Raw genomic sequence first — 20464 nt, 5'->3', positions numbered from 1 at the left:
AGTCCATCCCAGCGGGCAGGTGGTCTGAAAGCCTGCAGAAGTAACTTAAACAGAACATCAGACTGGCTTTGAGAAGGGACAAGATCCTGCTGTGCGGAAACTTCGGGGGCCATTTAAGAGGGGAAAAACGGACCTGTAATGCTCTTGAGATTAGATTCTCCTATGCATGGAAGTTAGGGCTTCAGTCAGTGCAGGAGCATAACAGTCGCATAAGCCGAATAATAGGAATGCCCTTCCTTGAAGGTTGTCTCAGACTGGAAAAGCACAAAGCGTGTGTGTTTTTGCCTTTGTTAGTGAGTGCAAGAATTTGACATTGTCCGAAATGCGTGTTAGAACTCTGGAATTGAATAATTTATCGAATGCTGGAAGGTGACCTGTTACCATGGTTTGTGCACCGGCTTCCCTGGCTGTACTTTAATCCAGCTTATCTTGCCTTTTGCAAATTTCTAGGAGATATCTGAGGTATGTCAAAAGTACAGCACAGGTTTGTTTTTTTGTTTTGTTTTGTTTTTTTAGTGTAATGTGATTATTTTGTAATTAGCAAGTCACTGCAGTAATCAACCTTTGTAAGTTGACGGCTTCACACTAATGCAGGGTCTTAGTCTCTGCTTTTCATTGCCACATAGTTCTTGGTCCCACTGTCTGAATTTAAAATTGATTTATTTGGTAAGCATTACAGTTTTGGCAAAAATTCTTTATACATTCTTGGTCCCAACATATAAACTCTGTTTTTAAGCTTCAGTCAAGTCAGCTTTGAGAGTCATGTGTATAATGGTGTAGAGTTTAAACGTTAATCCCAAGCAAGACCAACGGTGAGACAATTGGTTAAAGGAAAGCAAATTACACCCATAGTACATATGAAGAAGGGAAGGAGGGCTTGGCTATTTAGAGAAGCAGTGAGGTGTACTGGTTAGAGCATTCATTGTACCAGGACTGGGGAAATGGGGTTTAGGGCACCACTTGCATTGGGGGCCTTTGGGTCTTTCATCGACTTGCATCTTAAACAACCTCACTGGCTTGTGAGGACAATACAGTGGAGAAAAGAAGCCTATTCTCCTGCTTGGGCTTCTCAGGGGAAAAGGTGGGATACAATTCTGAGAAACTACCTGACAATTACTTTCTTCCCTACATTGATAACCTCTCAGCAGTAGACAATAGGAACAATCCATATCCACAATTCAATCCGTCAAACTAGCAAATCTGTTAAAACAGCACCGTAGCAGCAGCATAAAACTTGCTCAGATGATGGGGAAATAGAAGGGTTTCTTCTGGCTCTAAAAAGACGCCAGGTGGGTGCCAGTTCTGCCGCTCTGGAGAGAACCTTCCCGGGGGTGGGGGGGGGGGGCCCGGCTGTGTGGCCAGCCCCTCCACTGTCCTCGGCGTGGCCCCGTGAAGGCATAGCAGCCCCCATGCACCTGTGGGGCCGTGCTGTGGAAGTCTTGACCTCCCAAGCCATAGAGCTTTAAAAATACGCAGCAGCAAATGGTGGACCCGTGGCCAGCCTCGCTTCAAGACTGTTCAAAGCCCTGCATGGGGTGCCTTTCGCACTTTGCACCCCCTCCTTTCCAGAAACTCTGTGGTAGAAGCCCTTTGAAGATGGACTGCCATGGGGCAAGGGGCGGCTGTGCTCCCTCTGTCTTAAACTCGATCCGTTCTGCATGGCAGACTAAGTGGGACCCCTTCCTCGCTGAGGCCGTGGGCACGTGTGCTGGGAGCGTGATGATGATTCCCTGTTGGTATAACCTGCGGATCAAGCCTCGTAAGGACTTTTGACACAGCCCAGACCGTAGAGGGAAGGGGCGATCCACAGCTTCTCCTGCTCAGCCTCATTTGCAAACCCTTTTTCAAACCTGCATTTACCTGTAGTTAGAGAATGTTCCTTGATGTAGCCAAAGGGTCAAAATGCTGCAGAAGCCAGTTCACATTTTGTAGCACAAGCTCGATGTGAGGACTGCTCACTTGGGCAAGCCAAAAAGGATTTGGACCAGTATTGTCAAATAATTTGTTGTTGTTGTTACATGCGGAGTCGTGTCTGACCCATCGCAACCCCATGGACAACGCTCCTCCAGGCCTTCCTGTCCTCCACCAGCTCCCGGAGTCCACCTAAACTTACACCAACTGCCTCAGTGACCCCATCCAGCCCCCTCATCCTCTGCCGCCCCCTTCTTCTATTGCCGTCTATTGTTCCCAGCATTAGGCTCTTCTCCAGGGAGTCCTTCCTTCTCATGTCAAATAATGGGCGACTTAAAAAAAAGAAAAGATGTGCTGTCTTAGAGCAGGAAGATGTTTTCATAATCAGCCGGCTTGTTAATTATGGTAATAACAGTAACTACTTTACCAGTGTCATTGTTTCATAATTAGCTTCTTTAAAATGGACATAAAATATTATAAATGTGATGAAGAAGGGTTTCTCTAGACTTGTGCAATCCACTGAGTCTTTTGCCTTGTATTCTGGAACTCTAGAGTTGGCCTGCAGTTGCACTTAAAATACGAAATTAATATGTAAATAACATGAAGTGAGAGCAAATAAACAGCAAATATTTTAAAGGTAAGTAAACCCCAAGTAACATGACTTCGGAGTATTCAGCTCTGGCCATACTTGGCAAAACATTAATCTTCACTTTCTCAGACAGATACACACACACGTGGAACATGTAAGTTTACATATGACGGGTGCATTTGCCAACACATTAAAACACCCTGCAAATAAACCTCATGGTGTGGGTGTTCGCTTATTTTTATTTTGTCGGGTACTTTCGCAGAACAACCCATGCTCCAGCCCGCAGATAACTGGACTCGCTGTTCTCCCCTCCTTTCCCCTCCTGCTGTTGCTCCAACTGTCCTTTGCAGCAGAGCCTGCCTCGTCACCCTCTTCCTGCTCCCCTTTCCCTTTGCCGATTTTTAAAATCGTGCATTTGGGAGCAGCTTTTTTCTAGCCCCTGTAAAGTGTGCATTTGCATTCATAATTATGGGGGCAGTAGGTCTTCTGCAAATGCCTTCTTACCGCTGCAGGTCAATTTCCTCGCATGTTTCAGCTGTCAAAGGGAGTGGCAGAAGTGAAGTGGGTGATAGATAGGCAGGGGGAGACGGCACCGAAAAGAGGAAAAACAGCAGAAATAGGTGCACCAGGAGTGCCGGCGGGGGGAGGGGGCCTTTCCCACCTAACAGTGCAATCCCCTTGATGTGTCCCGTTCCGCTGCCTTCCCAGGGACTTGCTTGCTTGTCTTAGAACTGTCAGAAAATCATAGTAATGGCCGCAGACAGTATTCTGAAAAGGACCCCCCCACACCAAAAAAAAAAAGGGCAAGGAATCTCCCCTTTCTAGCAGTGCCAAAAGCTGGTCAGATCTGAGAAGGTCTAGCTGAACACTTAAAATGGGGGGGAATGCATTGCTAAGCGGGATGTATTGATCCCCCCCCTCTTTTTGTGTGCGTACATTTGTCGTTGCCTCTTCATTGTTTTCAAGTGATAATTCACTAACTGGACTCGGGCAACTGTGTGCAAATGAGCTTGCTACATGGTCTTGCCATGTTAATTTACCTATTCCACTTTGCATGCGGGGCAGTTGATCAGAAAACTACGTCTATCAGACAGGGTTACCCGTAATGAGTTATTTGGTCATGTGAGCCTAGATAGCTTGTTAATAGTGGTTATTATAGCGCTTGTTGATACTGGTTTGCCAGAAAATACCGTGCAATTAAAAAGTACAAAAAACATCGATAGAATTTTTAAAGTGACGTCAGAGTAAAAACAGAAAAAGAGAATAAGAATGTCCTGAATTTATTTATTTATTTATTTTTTAAAGGGTTAAAAAAAAATTTCCTCAGGTTCCACAAAGAAGAGTGTTGATCCCAGGCAGCCCTTCTGGAGGGATTTCCTTGTTGCTTTGTAGTCAGTGCAACGGATCAGGAGGGTTCAAAATGGACAAAAGAGTACAAGAGAGAGGGTGTGCGTGCGTGCAAGAGGGGGAAGAGCGCGTGCTCCGTGCACACGCATCGTGCAGGGAGGGTCCTGTGCTTAAGAGCGGAGAAGTTAGAGTGTTTGCGCTAATGCTCCTCAGGTTCAGACTCATGTGACATTTGAGCTGCAAGCTGGAATCTGAGCTGCTTTGCTAAACCCCGAAAGGCTTTGGCACCCCTACTTCCAGGCAGGGGCGCTTGGCACGTGGCGCTCCCTCTTTGAAGGGAAAAGTGTCCCTTGTCTAGGGCCCAGGGAGTCCTGGTCGGAGTAAAGGAAGCTTCCCTGTTCAGCCTGGGCTTGGTGCGAGCCTGCAGTTTCTCTGCAGAACGGAGCGACGGAGGGCTATGTCACCACAGCAAGGGCAAGTCCCCCCTCCGAACGATGTCATGCGGCAGGTCCAAAGGCACACTTGCGGATTCTCCCGAGAAAGCATGGGCGATTCCCGTAACCAAGGCGTGGCTATGTATTACGGCTTTCTCTTCCTGGCTAATGAGGCAGCCTTAGTCTTCATGTGCAACGCAGTTCCAAGAACCCGAAGGTCAGAGCGCAGCTCCTGGGAGCCAGACTTCTAGTGCCACCCAGGAGCTCTCGCCTCCCAGCACTGCAATCCGCACTTCTGTGCCAGGGAGGATATTCAAGACGGGAGATAAAGTCAAGGAGCAAACAGTCGGCTCTGCAGGGCTAAGGTTTCCCACGAGCTTATTTCCTTTACGGGTGTGACTCAGTTTTCCAGGCTGTTTATTTTCAGAATTACGATGGATAATGATCAATGCCCTGCCCTGCCGAATAACCCAGGCGCTATGCTTGACCGGGAGCATGCGCCAGTGTGACAGTGTTCGGAACGCTCCTCTCAGACGGGAGCGTTTGCAGACTGCTAAAAGTGCCACCGAGGCGTTGCCGACGGACAGGTGAATAGCTGCGCTTTGGAGCAGCGTGGTCACAGATGTGCTTGGAGAGCTCGGGAGGCATTCTGCACGGGGCCCGTGTGCGGTTCCTTGTGCAAGGCATCCTCCTGCCACACCTGACATACGGTGGCGTGGAAGCGCCTTTGGAAGACCGCGCTTGGCCTTCCTGGAGGCCTCTGCAGCCCGCGAACAGCCGTGCTGGGCTCCAGGGGTGCCTGCCGTGCTCGTGGCTTGCAGCAGCCCGTGATCACTTGTGGGTGACGGACTTGCCGTATCTCATCAAGCAGAAACAGTTTTCACGAGAGGCAGTGCATGGCTGAACTGACGGCTCTTTTTCCGGGAACTAAACTATTTTTATGGGTGTGTGGACCCCCCCCCCCAAAGAATGTTTGCAAGAGGGCACAAAAGGCAGTATATTGAAACAGAGTTCTGCAAACCTGGCCTGTCTTTCTGGCCAGCCATCATTTGTGGCCCTCCTCAGTTCTGCTTTCCTCTGTGGCTTTTGGCCCAAAAGGAGGGCTTGTGGGGAACGGACGGAGGGAGGGTTCCCCGCTCCCTGTTGGGAGGCATCTTAAGAGAAGCCATGTCAGGAGCCTTTCTCTGTGGCCAGAGAGGTCGTGGTTGCAATCTCCTCCAAAGGCGGAGCAGCATCAGAGATTCCCCCCGCGCCATGTCTTCTGCACTAAGCTGAGAATTCAAAGGAGAGCAAGGTTTTCTAGGCCAGGCACCAGAAGGAAAGGAGGGATTACCTCTGGTAACATGGTAACCAGACTAAAAACATTTTAAGCTTTTGTTTTAAAGCCGGGAATAAAGAAAGTATTGAGACTGTTTGGAGGGGGAGCCTCATGGGCCCGTTACAACAGAGCCGCACAGCTCCTCAATTGTGGCATCAGAATGTGCAGATGCTGCCCAGTTCGTTAAATGCACATAGTGCCAACTTCAAGTTTGCAGGCTTGGAAATGTGTGTTTGGGGGGGTGAGTGGGGAAGCGGGGTGCAGGAGCATCCCGCACAGCTGCCAAAGCCCAGCATTCATTGGGCAGGGTAAATTCTGCAAGAAGCAAAAAATGGCACCGTGTGAAAATGGCAGCTCACCTCTGTCCTCACAGGTTAGTAAAGGGAGGGGTTTAGGAAGTTCTTCTGAGGCAAAGGAGCAAAGCGTAGCCAGTGGCAGATGGGCAATTGCTTGAAGGGAGGGAGGAAGGAAGGGAGGAAGGGCTTCACCAAAGGCTCAGCAGCACCATAAAGCTGCAGGCGAAGCCACTGCACAGACCCATTTCCGTATTTCTCAGTCAGCAGGCAAGTAAGGTGTGGTTTGTAGGTGGCCTAAGCAGCAGCCCCGGAGGAGAGTAAAAGTATCTTTCACCCCAATAAAGAAACGTTTTAAATGTGCTTGATAGTATTTGCCTGGATGCCCGTCCGTAAGGAACATCAGCCTAAAGCAGAGTAAACGGCTTGAGGAGGAAAAATGGCAGCGAGACGGGCAGTAGCCGCATTCCCCATGGAAATGCTGTTTTTCTGCACCATCTTCTCCACCCCCCCCCCCACCAGAGTCTGGTCAGCAGCAGCAGCAGCAGGAGAGCTCCCCTTGCGCAGCTGAGGTGCCCCAGGAAGTGAGAGACGACGAGCGAGGGCTGATTCTGAGTTGCTCGATGTGGCGATTCATCCTGTACTGCGTATTTCTAATGGAAGTGGGGTTAATTTATCCTTGCCCGTATTACAGCTTGCAAACCCGGCAGCAGGGAGGGGATGGTGACTAGTATGGAATGGACCGGCAAGGGCGCTGCTTGGAACTGGGCACCCAGATCTTGGGGTGCCGGGACTGCCCCCGCTTTGCTCGCTCCAGGTGTGCTTACAGGCTCTATTCAAAATGTTGCTTTTAAGCCATACAGCTGCTCACGGCTTGAGGCAAATACCGGCCTGTTTCTCCTGCAAATACCGGCCTGTTTCCTGAGATGACCATTTGAGGCCCTGCTGTGAGCCCCCCACATACTGAGATGGGGGGGGGGCTTCTTGCAAGCGAGCCTTTCCTGTGGTGGCCCCCAAATGGTGGAGTGCCCTCCCTGGAGGAGGCTGCTTGGCCCCTACTTTGTTGACGTCTTACTGCCAGACAGACCTTTTATTTCTCCCACACCTTTATTTAAAAAAAGAAAGCAGCTGCTGCCCGTTTCTTTTTAGCACCTGCTTAAGGCTGCATTGTACAGTCGCCCTTTTCCACATTCTGCTTCTTTTAACAACTATTTCTAAATTGTCGTTCCTGCGCCTAAATTCGTTTATGTGTTTAGTTTTCACTTTAAAGAATCTATTGTTCTTAAAAATAGAAACTCTGCACAGGGAAAAAGGGCTTCAGCTCTAGGTGACTCATAACTTGAGTAAACAAATAAAGTTACCATGCATGCTCGCTGCGGTTTGCCCTGGACGCTTGTGCTGTGCGGCTTGTTGAATCCTGAAACGGCTCGACGCGCATCCCGTTTGGGCCGGCGGCAGCTGCGTCTCCCCCTCGCAGGCGGCAGCGGTGAACGCGGCAGATGGGCTGCAGTGCATGGTCTTGTTCCTGGACACAGGCCCCCAGTCTCGTTCAGTGCGCCAGAGGAGTTTGCAGACAGGAGCCGCCCCCCCACCCCCCGGGCTCTGGCTCATTTGGAAATCAAGCATTTCAAAACGAGTCGAACATTTCAGCCTCTGTTGTGGAATCAGATTCCAATCCAGAGTTTCTTGATCGCTATGAGAAAGTTGCCTCCTCATTCTCCCTGCTTTAAAAATGGAGAAGCCCTCCCTTTTCCAGCTGTACTTGGGAAGACCAATGAGAAATACATCGGTTACCCGTCCAAGCTGAAGAGTAATGATGGGGTTTTACTCCCATCAGTAGCAAGGGCTGTGGCCATCTTTTGAATCTTGGAGAAATGGCTCAGGATACCAGGCAGGCTGCTTTTGCTGTGTGGGCCTGAGGTTTTAAATCCCTGATTTAACATACGAAAACACAAATTCAAAACAATAAGCTCATGGTCCAAGCCCATAGAAATAAACACCCCGCACTGGACCTCATGTGGGGACGATGCTCACTGTTGCAGTGACTGGCTTGTGAGGAGCGAGGAAGGTGCTCCGGACGCCCTCTCGGGACGCCCCGTGCCTTTCCCCTTGCTTTGGCCATCACGGATGGTCCCGGGATAGCGCTGGCAAGATCAGGAGGAGGAGACTGCGGCACTTCTGAATGGAACGTGTCGGCCTAGCTTTCCACAAGTGGGTGATGCATCCTGGCTAGTCGTCTTCCTGAAGTGCTGATGTCTGTATTCAAAGGCGTATCTTTGCCATGTAATATGGAGGTGGGGAGACATTCACTCCTGCCATTCCCCCACCTGCGTTTGTATTGGTAAAATATGAGTGCTTTACCCAGTGGGTAAGAATAAGCGAAGCGCTGCACTGCTTTAAGTCAGCATTAATTGGAAAAGGCTGGTCTCGTTCAGGTTTATGTCGTTCACCCCCGTACGAGACAATACACGCTCTCTCCCGACAGCAGACCCTTTCTCTCCAGTCTTGCAGAATGTTGTGCAGTCGGCCAGATCGTCAGACAGATTATTTATGATGGCAGTGTTGCCTGTCTTTTCCATTTTTAAATGGTTGAATTCCTGCTGGATATTCGTGAGCAACTTGCCTTTTGTCTTTGGAAGGAACTGGAAGATAAGAACCCATGAGGCTGCAACAAAGCCCATGAAAACCAGAAAGCAGACGGTGCCCAGACACTGCACCATATATGGGAAGAGCACCCCAGTGCCTTACCTTCCCACCCCAAAGAGGCTCAGGCTAAGAACTAATGCCGCAGGTCCCAGTGGCTCCAGGAAGCGTCCCGGTGCAACAGGAACTGTGGCTGCAGCTGGTGCGTCACAAAGCTAATGATGGGCAGGGAGATGGCAATATTGCAGTGTGGTGCCCAGGAGACCGTCTTGTACTGCCAGAGGAGCTGTTAGGGTTGCCAAGACCAGAGCTGTCGGACCCTCTCCCCGTGGTAGGATGCGCAGTGATCAAGAAGCAAGCGAGGGAGGGACGGTGCTTGCAGACGCCGGCTCCAGCAGACCCACGGGGAATGGGTTCCCGATTGATCCCAGCAGCTCGAAGCACATCAGACGCGGCTGGCAGGGGTTGTGCTTAGTGGTCACGCAGACCCTACAGGGATCAATAAATATAGCCGGCATCACATGGAGTGATCTTTTAAGAGCTCCAAGGCACCCAGGCTCAGATTCCTTCCATGGACACCTGTTCCGTCAATATCCATTTCTGCCTCACGATCTCCTTCACCTCGGAGCTGCTTCATCGCTTTTCGGCACTCTGCACCTCCCTTCTGGAGCAGAAGGTTAGCTGGAGATTCCGGGGAGGCCACAGCGACGCAGCCCCTGCCAGCTGCCCTCGGCATTTCCCCAGGGCCTCCGAGTGCGCTGGTGGCGGGGGCGAAACCACAGACATACCTAGGAGGAATTCCTCCCACATAGTGACCTCGGGTGCAGGAGCCCAAACCAAGCAGAACCATTTCAAAGGACTTCGCTGATCGACTGTTCGGTACCCATCTTGGCTGCAGCTGTTAACACGATCAGGCTGTTGAATAGCAGGCCGCTATTACATTATGTTAAGCTATATTCTCATATTTAGCAGAGCGGCACCTTGAGAGGCTGCCTCCTATCAGCCCTGCAGTGCGTAGGGTGGACACAGCCCATGCCCATAGGGACATGAGGGTTTGTTCGTTGACGGGAGCCTTCTGTCTCTCCAGGCAAGTGCCACTGAATCCAGCCCAGTGGATCGTGGAAACTTGGAATCCAGGTGAGGAGCTGCCAGTCAAGCTCCTATTGATGGACATCTGAAAAATGCTTCACTATGAAAACAGGCTTGAGCAAACGTTGGCCGTGTTCAGGCTTTTAACTCTTGATAATGTCTCGCCGGGCCTGTAGAGTCCTTTGCGGTAGCAGGCCAGTTCCGTTCTTTCTCACCACTAAATGGTGTTTCTCAGGTGCAGCTTCATATGCTGGAGGCAGTCAAGATTCAAATGTGACATTCTGCTCTTTGCTGGCCGTGACCTTGGTGGGTAAATCTTGTCCACGCCTCTCGGCTCACACGTGTGCTCCGGCCTAGGCGGTCGAGGCTCCCGGTAGATGCCATTTGGAGAGAGAGCTCTCACGTTTTGGCACTGTGCTTTGGTTGCTTCTCATGCAATGCTCCAATCTGATGGAGCCAGCTTGCCTTTTGATGAGCCCATAATCGCAGCTTTGCATTCCCGTGTTGGATGGCCACTGAGGGAAGCCGGATCCTGGGGCAGATAGAGACTTCACCTGAACCGGCAGAACTCTGGGGTTCCCTGGGGGCACAGAATGCCGCATCGATCGTAGACTGTAGCTTTCTGAGAGTTTGAGATCCCTTGAAAGTGAGCCTTCTGTCCTCAGGGTTGTGAAGCTTCGCCACAAGCAGCTTGTCTTGCCTTTGCGGAAGGCACCTGAGGTGATAATATCCATCGTGCGCAGGGATTCGATGACCCGTCTGGCAGGTCGTGGCAGCAAATCCTGGGGGGCCTTTGCCATGAGCACCTGCTGGCTTCACCCCGGGTTGTTTAACCAGTGAAACCCGAGAGTTCTGGGTCTGCACATCACGGAGCAGGGCAGGAACACCCTGCTGTCCCAGAGACGTCAATTAAGAGCAGAAACGACAAGGGCATCTGTCGCGTGCGCCACTTGTCCGCTGTCGCGTGGAAAACCAGGCCGGGGCTTCCTTTGCATGCAGGCAGAGTTGTGCGCAGACACCACCTGTATTGCTCCATGCGCCTCGGGAGGAAGCTTTTGCCGCGGCGGCTCTGGGGCAAGTCGCCCCCTGCTCACCACTGCTATGCTGTGCTTGTATAAAAACCTCTTTCTGCTGGCCTGTCCCCTTTTGTCCCGTTGGTCCATTGCGGCTAGATAGTTCCCCAGAGGTAGCCTCATTTTACGGGTGAAGAATGGAGGCTGAGAGAGAACCAGCTTGGCCCGGTCTGACCAGCGATAACTTCGGGACAAGGCCTTATCGTGCGAGTACCCGGAATCGAACGCAGAGCACTCTTGTGTCTTGCATTTGTAGCACCCTAGTTTTCCCATGGCGGCTTCCCTCTTTTTGTCCTCACCCCAAAAACGAGGGAGTGATACCATTCGTGTCCAGTGGTTTCGGGTCAGCAGAGTGAGGGACCACCGGCCCGATAGCCCCCCATGTGTCTGCGGTGCCCTTCGCACCCGGTTGGTGCCGCGCTCGTTCCGTTCCGGGCCGTCTGCCTCTTGGGGTGTTCAGCGGCGTGGCTCGATGCTCCTGCGGTTAAAAGGTGACAGCTTCCTGCATGTCGGACATTTTGTGATAACCGGAGCTTCGCGCCCGGGTGAATTTCTCAGGCTTTGTGATCTACCGCTAGGAGAGGCTTCGACAGCAATGTCTCCACCAGAGCTGCTTCATTTGGGCCCTTCTCCCCCTCGGCCCTGCCAAGGCGGTGGAGAACCCATTGCGTCGTTCCATGCAGTGTGAGCACTGGGAGAGCCAGGGTGGTGCAGTGGTGAAGAGCACGGGACCGGGACTCAGGCGATCCGGGTTCGAGTCCCCGCTCAGCCATGGAGCCAACGGGGTGACTGTGGGCCAGTCACAGCCTCTCAGCCCAGCCTACCTCACGGGGTTGTTGTTGTGGGGATAAGATGGAGGAGGAGAATGATGTAAGCTGCCTTGAGCCCTTTGTAGGAAAAAGGCAGCATATAAATCGATAAACAAACAAACAAACAAATAAATAAAGATGCCTGCTTCTGCCACAGAGGCTGGAAGGAGGTGGCCGCAGGGCAGGTGGTGTTCTCTTCTTGGGAAGCGTAGGCCTACCTGTTGACAAGCTTTCGTCCTTCCTCATTCCTTTCCATTTGCAAGGAGGGGAGGGAAAACAACCACGCAGGTGCTGGTCTCTTGTAGGCTCCTTGAATTACACTGTTTTTGCAAGAGGTCTTGACCCTCCGAATCCCCCCCCAACTGCCCTAATGCTTTTCAGAAGGTGCGGGCGTGTGGGGGGAGCTTCTCAGCCACCAGGCTGGCCATAAATGCCTCCATTGTTTCAGTGGCTCATTAGTTAACTTTGTTCTAACAAGCCTCTGTTTAAACATAATCCGACCCTGAGAACAGGGAGGTTGGGGGAAGGGGAGGGGGAGAGACCCAAGTTAAAAGGTGCCTAATTAGCAAGTGAATTATGGCAGACAAGGAAATGGGCCAGTTACGTAAACAAGCTATTCTCCTGCATGCACAGGCCAGGCCAGGTTGGGGACCTGCAGCTTAATGCTTTTGAGGTGAGGGGAAAAGAGGAGGAAATCAAGGGAGAAGACGGGCAGGGCAGGGTGGGGAGTGGGCGGCAGGCAGGCAGGCGCAGCGCCTCATTAGACGCGGCTTCTTCCTCCGCGAAATGGAGCCCTGGCCTGGCCTGGCCGGGAGAGGCAGGAGCCCTCCTTACCTCCCACAGCCTGCCTCCCGCCCGCCTCTGCCCGTCGTCCTCCTCGTCCTCCTTCCCGAGCAAGAGCCCTGAAACCAGAGCAGCCAGGGCGCTGCTGGAGGGAGGGAGGGAGGGAGGGACGAGGGGATGGCCAGCCGCCTCCGGGGAGCGCCGCGCGGCCGCCGCGGGTAGCGCACGATGCCGAACCAAAGGAAGTACGTGGTGAACGGCGACTCCGGGATTAAAGCGCAGGTGAGGGAAGCCTTTCCGTTTCTTGTGGTGGCAGAGGAGGGCCTTCCTCCTGTCTCCTCTCCCCTCGGAGGTGAGCAGAGCGCCAGCACCAGAGCGTCCATCCGTCCGTCCACCCGCCTGCTTTTGCCTCAGTTTTCCACGAGGTCAAGCGCAAAAGCTCCACAGTGACCGGGCGGGAGGTGAGAAGGAGCCTCCTGTCCCTCCCCGGCCTCCACGGGGAGACGCGGCGGGACCGGCAGGGATGGTGCTCCCGGAAGGATGTGCCCAGCGAAGGAGAAGGGACCACGCGACGGGCCCTGCGGGGGACGAGAAGGGTCTTGTGCAGGATGCGCCCCAGGTCACCGCTGCCGTCCTCCCGCAAATTAGGCTGCAAGTGCCGGATGTGCTCGGCTAGCAGACCTCTCCAAGCGGTGCCTGCCCAGCCGCCACAGGGCAGAGCCGCGCACTGCTCCGCATGCGCGTTCGAGGGCCCCAGAATCTGCCGTGCAGAAGTCACATGGATGCAGAAATGGACGGCCGCTCGAGTGGGGTGCTGCGAGCTAGGGACCGGCAGCAGCAGGGGGTGGCCCCGATCGCCTCCTTGGCCCCTTCCAGCTCCACCATTCCGTGATTCCGTGACTCTGTGAAAGGAAGGTTTTTACCCCCTAATGTAGTCTAGTCTTTTGGAGCAAACTGGCCCCGTTAGGTAACAGGTATCCCTGCTTGCTCTGGCTTTGGATGGCAAGAAGGGATCCGGTGACTAACAGGGAACTCTCATTTCATGCGTCCTGGGGAAGAGCTGTTTTCAGGCAGCTTGCTTTTAGTCGGGCAAAGTGAGGATGCTCCTTTTAGGTTTCCACCTGCCAAACAAACCTCCAAAAGCAGAACTGAAAGTTGCGCCACAGGCTAGATTAAAAATGGCACCGCCATCAAGAAAATTATCTGGATAAGGAATCTGAGCTTCATATTTCAAAGTTTTGGTTTTGCCTTACCTGACTCAGATCATTGCCTCACGCAGTTCATCCAACTGAGTGTTGTATAAGGCCGTGGCGTTTGTTCTCCAGGGTTTCTTTTCTAACTCAGCGTAAAGGCCTCATTTGTACACAGTAGTGACAAATTGTAAGTTAATTGATTAACCCAAGGTTAAGAGAGCAACTGATTGCAAGTTAATCGTGGGGTGATTGGCCTGTAGTGTCTGTGTCTGCATGTTGGAGAACAACCTGTGATCAAGGCAATTGGAGGTTGCATCTTCAAAACGGCAACAGCACGCTATCCTGGCAGATCTTGGGTTAATCAAGCACTGATTGTTCCAGAAATATAGGTGTGCAATTAACCACAATGTTCCACTGTTACGAATGAGCTGGTCATTGTCAGAAGCTTCTTCAACGATTGGACAGCAAGCCCCTCGGGAACAAGATGGGTTGGGGGAATTAGTACGACGTCTGGGAAGCTGCTTCGCTCTGCCGTGCCTCACTCCGCTGGCCATGGCCCTAGGAGGGCGGTCCAGGAAGACTACGCAGGAGCTGCCCCCTCACCACCGAGCTGCCTGCCACCTGGAATGGGTGGAGAGGCCCTTCTCGGCATCTGACCCCAGGCTGTGGAAATGCCTGGGAGGCCTCCCCTGTTAAATTCTTCCACCAGCCCCCTGATGCCGGCAAGCCCTGCTTTTTCCCTGAAGAGTTGGCTTTTACCTGACGGGACCCGCTGAACATGAGCTCAGGGTCTGGGCAATTGCTGTGCAGAAGGAGAGGGCCCTGCTCTTCACCTGCCCCCCCCCCCACCCCTGCTGTCTGTTTTACTCCTGCCGTCCCAGCGGCCCCTTCCCTTTCCCCATTTCTCTGCCACTGTCTAGTTCCAGGTTGTACGGAAATGCTTTTACGCACCGATGCCACACACGCCCAGGCACCGAACTGAGCTGCCACGACCACCTCCTCCCCTGGAAATGGTCCCCGTGCCGTGGGGCTGCGGCACGCCTTCCTCTTTAAAGAAAAAAGGCTCACTTGCCATTGCCCTGCTAGTAGGGTGTGAAATATTTTTCAAATTCCTGCCACCAGATCCCAGTTCTGAGCAATCCGTCAGTCAGATGCCAAGACCACCCCCTGTGCAGGAATGGAAAGGAAATGGCGGCATAATTTGGTGCAGACTCGTGGGTGCTTCAGGTCTCATCATTCCTACGTTGCAGGATCCAAAGCAGCCTGCCATCTTGAGAAACCGGGGCAGGTTTTTCATGGGAGAGGGAAGGAAAAAACTGGGGAATGGCCACTGGTGTAACAGGAGATTAAGGTGCGCTTGCACAGCCTCGGGAATTGGGTTCTGTTGGCCGGTTGCGTGCTGAAAGTGGTGGTTTTTAAAGGTTGGGCTAGCAAGCACCGCCATCCCACTGTGGTGGCAGCCATTCCTGCCAGCACAATAGGCTCAGAGCGGGCAGATGGCCTGCATCGGATAACACCTGTTGCTTGGAATGTGTGTGTGCGGTGAACTTTAAGACGGCTGCGATGGGAAAGGTTGTGGGCTCTTGTGTAGCACGTTGCTTGGACTGAGACGGCCAACATGCAGCCAAACGAGGTGAGGACATTTCAGTCCCTCCTCGTCACCAATCCTGATGGCGTTCCCTTGACCCAGCGGAGAACCTGGACCGATCACATGACGGCTGCTTCGTTTTTCCTCCGTTCGCTAACACTGGGCTTCTCTTGACAGATCCAGTTTGCTGACCAAAAGCAGGAATTCAACAAGCGCCCCACGAAGATCGGCCGTCGTTCCCTCTCCCGATCCATCTCTCAGTCATCAACAGACAGTTACAGCTCTGGTACGTATCGTTGGCCTCAGCGTCTTCTTAGAGAATTCCCAGGATGTGAGTGAGGCTGTTCCAGGCATGTCTTCATCTTGGGTAGCAGGTCACAGACAAAAATGTGAGTTCGCACATTTCCTCCGGGATTGAAACTAGGTTCAGAAAGAGTTGTTGGTTGCTGGGCACCGTTCGCAGTTGGCGGGGGAGGCTGCAAGCGGGAGTGTTCCTCCTGAGAGCACCGGGCCACCCAAGTGGCAGCGTGTGCAGCTGAAGGCCGCTCTTCCCTGAACACGGAAATGGGGAAAGTGCCCTGCGCTTCTGCTAATGCAGGCGTCCATGTTGCGCTCCAACTGGTCTTTAAGGTAAAGGGCGGGGCAAAAGGGCTCCTGCACCACGTGTCATTTCGGCACTTTTGAGATGACGGAGGGCAAGCAAATGGAGATTGAATCCAGGTGAGTTGGAGCTCCTGTGCAGGAGGGACTCTGCCAGCCCAAGTGGAGGTGTGAGTCCTGTGTTGGATGGGTTGCCCCCACCAAAGGACCAAGCATGACGTTTGGGCCTTCTTTCCTGGAAAGACGGGGGCTGTGCAGGTTCTCAGGTGTGCTTTCTGTCACCAGTGACTGGTCTGCCAGCGGTATTGGCATTGGCTCATTTACGGATTCCATGTCGAACCCACCCAGCTCTCTTGAGTCGTTCACAGGAGTTAACACCCTAAAATACCAGTTGATAACTCTTAATTTAAAACCTCACACTTCAAAAATTTAAACTGGGTAAAATCAAAGCAAAAGTCTGCAACCCTGTAAATACATAAAACACAAAACTGAAGGGCTCAAGCCCAGGAACCTGGGAAGAGCAAATCTTGCGTCTGTCATGCATGTTCTGGTTGCATCCATAAAATTTACTGTTACTTCTGATGTGCTCTGTGGACCACCCGGAGGGCTCCGGCGGTTGGGCGGTGTAGGAATTAAATCCATCGATCCAGAGTAGGCCATGGCAGTGCATGTGCGGCGCTGCCTCCAGAACCTTTCCCCTTCTTCTCCTGGTGCCAAATGCTGCTTCCTTTTGTCTGTGGGAGGCGGGTGATCGGGGCATATGAAACCAGCTGCTTAGCAGTGGCACTGGTGGAAGGTGTATTTCTGAGCCGGTTTACAGGGATCACCTTAAACCTCGGAAGGACTTGGGGGCCAGTCAGTCGAAGGTCATTCGGCAGCTCTCAATGAGCCTGCCTTGATGCCAGCCACGGAGGCCCTGCTCAGTAACGCTGGCCGGGTTCGGGAGCACGGCCGATAGTGCGGTGCCCCGCCTCTGGGATTTGCACGAGGGTCCTTCCTCACTTCGAAATGCAACCTGAAGATTGGCATGTTCTCATCCATTCTTAATTTATGGTTCGCTGCTTTAGTTGGCTGTATTTTATGTTTTGCTTTTAAAAGGCACCTTGTAAACTGCTTTGAGCAGGCTTTGCCTTGAAAGGCGACACAAAATAGTTTAAGAAATGAATATTTATATTCTTCTGTGGGTTTTTTCCCTTAATCGCCAGGCTTAATGATCCTGGGAGAGATCAAAGAGGAGGGAACTGCCTGGCTGTGCTTGCCCCCTCCAGCCCCTTAATTGCCGCTCCGTGGGCACGGGGGGGGGGCTTTCCGCTCTGATGCGGCGGTGAATGCTGGTTTGTGGCAGATACGGTTTATCCGGTCTGGATGCAATAACAAAAATGGTTGTTGGGAGGCGGGGCAAGAAGGGAAGATGGGAGTGCGAGAGGAGGAGAAGGGCGGTGGGCGAAGCGCACGCGTGGCCAGCCGGGGCTCGGCCGACGCGGTTCTGAGCAGGGTCCGGATCGGGGAGAGACCGTTGCGCGGTGGCGGAGCGTGCGCTTGTGTGCAGCCCGTCCCCAGCCTGGTTCCTGGCACCTGCCTCAGAGAGAGGCAGTGGGGAAGGGATGGGACGCCCTTGCGATGGGAGCTGCTCTCTCTGCTCGGCGTCTTGGGAGCCAGCCCCACTCAGTGGTCCCCACGGCTTTGGACCAGCTTTCTGTGTCCCTACTTCTAGGGCTTGCCCTCGAAGCAAACGGTGACGTTTTCAGGTGCATCCGTCATGTTTCCAAGTCGAGAAGGTGTGGGGAAATTTCCAGGTCACTTGTGAAACATAAAACCCCAGTACTGCAGTTATGGCAAGCGTGCAATTGGTGTATTCATGGAACTTGTTTGGGGGTGTGGCGGGAGCCCCATTTGAAATGGCTCTGAAGCGGGGCCTGAGAAGCTCATGGGAGGTCGTCGCAGAGCCTCCATGCCGGGGGACAGCTTTGCATGCCCCTGGGGCCCCGTTCCGGGGAGCAGCCGCGGGGATGCCCCTCGTTTCAGGCCGTGCCGGGCTGGCTCCAGGAGACGGGCCACTGGGCTCGCCCGCCCATGCTCGGGGGCAGCAGGCCTGCCTGTGCGTTCTCCCTTAGGTCAAGCGCTCTGCTCAGCGTCACGGCCCGTTAGTACTTGCCCTGCTTTAAGCGATCGCAGGCTTGCAAATACGTGTCCCCGAACATGCTGCGCACCATGCAAGTGAGAGCGGAGGAGGGGTGGCGTGAGCCCGGAGCCCCGGAAGAGCCGGCCGAGAAGTCTGCAGGTGCCGACGTCCCTTTCCGGGGGCTGCTGGACCGCGTGGCCTTCGCCTGCTTTCCGTTTGCCTTTGGCCATGACTTGGCAGCAGGAGAGGCGGGAAGCTCCCCGCCTGGCAGTGAGAACCTGTGTGATGCGCTCTTCCTTCCCAAGGTCACAATGGCCGTTTATGACCCCTCTGGCCCTGGGCAAGGCTTTGATCGACCAGCCGCTCTGTGGGCCGGCAGGACAGTCTCGGGGATGCCCCGTCTGTGCGCACACACACGACCCTTCTCTCTCGAGGGGAAGGGTTCCGTGCAGACGACATGGATGTGCCGAGGATTTTCTCGTGTGACTCTCACGACAATGAACTCCCTGCTGTGTCACAGATTTCATTGTGGTCAGAACCGGACAGGAAGCCAAGTCGGTCTGTAAGCAAGCAGATAAGCCGAGGTGAGTGAGACGTAGCAGAGCCAGAGGGAGAGCGGCAAGGGCTGCGCATGGAGGACACCTGGACAGCGTTTGCCGTGTGGCTCCTGGGGGCCAGGGTAGCTTGGTGTTGCCCGTCGAGACGGCCGACAAATTCTTGTAGGAGGGCTCTGATTTGTACTGCCATCATACCAGGATCTGACTCGCTCTCTGTGCTGCCTCTGAAATTGAATTATCGGAAGGGCAAGAGAACCATTTGCCTGAGCTTTAAATATGGGAGGCAAAGAAGGTGCAGCTTGGCTCTCCGCCCCTTTGCCACTGCTGCAGTTCTTGTTTCTCTCTGCACCTGGGTGAGCCAGGGACTTAAGTCGGCTTTGCTGAACCACCACCATGGCCTGGTTAACACGGGACTGCCCGCCGCTTGCACGGCCCACGATTGGCCGTGGCTCTGCAGCAGCGAGCACTCCGGCCGCTGCCTGTGCGCATCCGCCCCCGTAGCTCCCACAGCCCCCGAGCCCAATGGCATCCCGTGCCTCCCCGCTGCCAGTGCGTTTCCCAGGCTGGACTGCCGAGCTTTGGCCCTGGTAGAGCAAGTGAGATAGACCTGGGAATAGGGTCTCTTCCACAGGAGCCAGGGCCGTAATTCTTGTTGGGGAAATTGTAAAAGCCCGTGGGCAGTTTACCAAGTGGCTTAGAAAAAGTGAGCAAGGGGGAGGATGCGTGTAAATAAACCTAGCCTGAGGTGGGCAAAACGGGCAGGGGGACAGTTTTCTCTCTGTCCCGCGACACTGGAACCCAAAGGGGTCATGCACTGAACCGGAACAGTGGGGCAGATGGAAAGTGCTACTCCACAGGGCACATACTTAAACTGTGGGATTTGCCACCACAATATGTAGTGCTCCACAGTGGGATTAGGTAACTTCCTGTCGGGGGCTACCAGGCGCGCTGGCTGCTGCCCACAGCTGCTGGGCCCAGGGCCACCATCCCTCGGATACCACTTGCCTGGAACACAAGCGGGAAGGTGCTGGTGTCCTGCCTGTGGCCTTCCTCCTGTGGCACCTTGTTGGTCGCACTGGGAGCAGAATACGGGCACGTCTGCGCCCCTGCAGCATCCAGCTCACCCTGGGGAGAGTGGCGGGCCTTTCTCCTGAACCCTGGGCCTGGTGCACTGCCTCCCCTCGCGGTCTTTGGGGCAGAACTGTGTCTTCTAGATCTCTTTCCCTGCCCACTTCCTGGGGGGCTGCCAGGGGTTGTGGTGGCACTTCTCTCATTGGGCCTTCTCTTTCTCCAGCTGCTTCTTACACAGACAGCTCCGATGATGAAACCTCCCCCCGGGACAAGCAGCAGAAGAACTCCAAAGGCAGCAGCGACTTCTGCGTGAAAAACATCAAACAGGCTGAATTCGGGCGTCGGGAAATAGAAATTGCTGAGCAAGGTGAGGGACAGATGTAACCGAGGGCCACGTTTGGCTCGTTACGGGCTCTCGGTCTTGTAGGCATCGGCTGCACTCCTGTCCTGGCACAGCTGAGTGGACAGGTGGACTCCTCGAACCTGTCCCAGCGCCCCACAGCTCTCCTGTATCAAAGGAACAGGAGACGAAACATCTCTCAGACTACCATGGGGCAAGAAAAGGGGGCAGGAAACATGGAGGGCTCTTTTCGTGCATCTCCGACACTCCATAATGATTTCCAACATCGTCCCTGCTCTGCACTGGCCGGGAAATCTGTCCATGGATTGAACAGGGCTCCGTACGATGTTCCACAGAACAGAAGCCTCACGTTTCTCTCCAAGCAGAGGGCACAGACATTTTGTGCTCGTAACAGCTGTGCCCGCCTCCTGCTTTGGGTGAGGCGCCTCCTGTGCGGAAGGAGGCTCTCAAGTCCCTGCGGAAGAGGGAGGCATTTGCCGAAGAAAATCGGACGTGGAGTGGGGTGCCCACGTCACTTGTGTTCCTGTGGGCAGACGTGGCCCCCAAGCCCGCGATTGCCAGCGTCTCGTGTCATTTAGCCCTTGACTCTCGTGGGCAGAGCAGGGGAGCTGTTTCGGAAGTTCTTGAACGTGTGAGATTCGCAGCTTACCTGGGGTGGAGATCCCTGGGTCGTTCAGGCGGCA

At 53.7% G+C, this 20464-nt stretch overlaps 1 protein-coding gene across 1 annotated transcript in view; it reads left to right on the top strand.

Moving 5' to 3' along the window:
- Positions 1 to 20464, top strand: part of AHCYL2 (adenosylhomocysteinase like 2) — an 89570-nt gene that overhangs the window by 47468 nt on the left and 21638 nt on the right. Inside the window, exons 2-3 of the mRNA XM_044429330.1 lie at positions 15248 to 15356; positions 19644 to 19787. The gene's annotated coding sequence lies outside the window, so the exon portion shown is untranslated. The remainder of the gene's footprint in view (positions 1 to 15247; positions 15357 to 19643; positions 19788 to 20464) is intronic.

This window comes from Varanus komodoensis, unplaced genomic scaffold (assembly GCF_004798865.1).
Source record: "Varanus komodoensis strain SLA01 unplaced genomic scaffold, ASM479886v1 scaffold1, whole genome shotgun sequence".
NCBI classification, from domain to species: Eukaryota; Metazoa; Chordata; class Lepidosauria; order Squamata; family Varanidae; genus Varanus; species Varanus komodoensis.
This window is presented reverse-complemented; position numbering and strand designations above follow the sequence as displayed.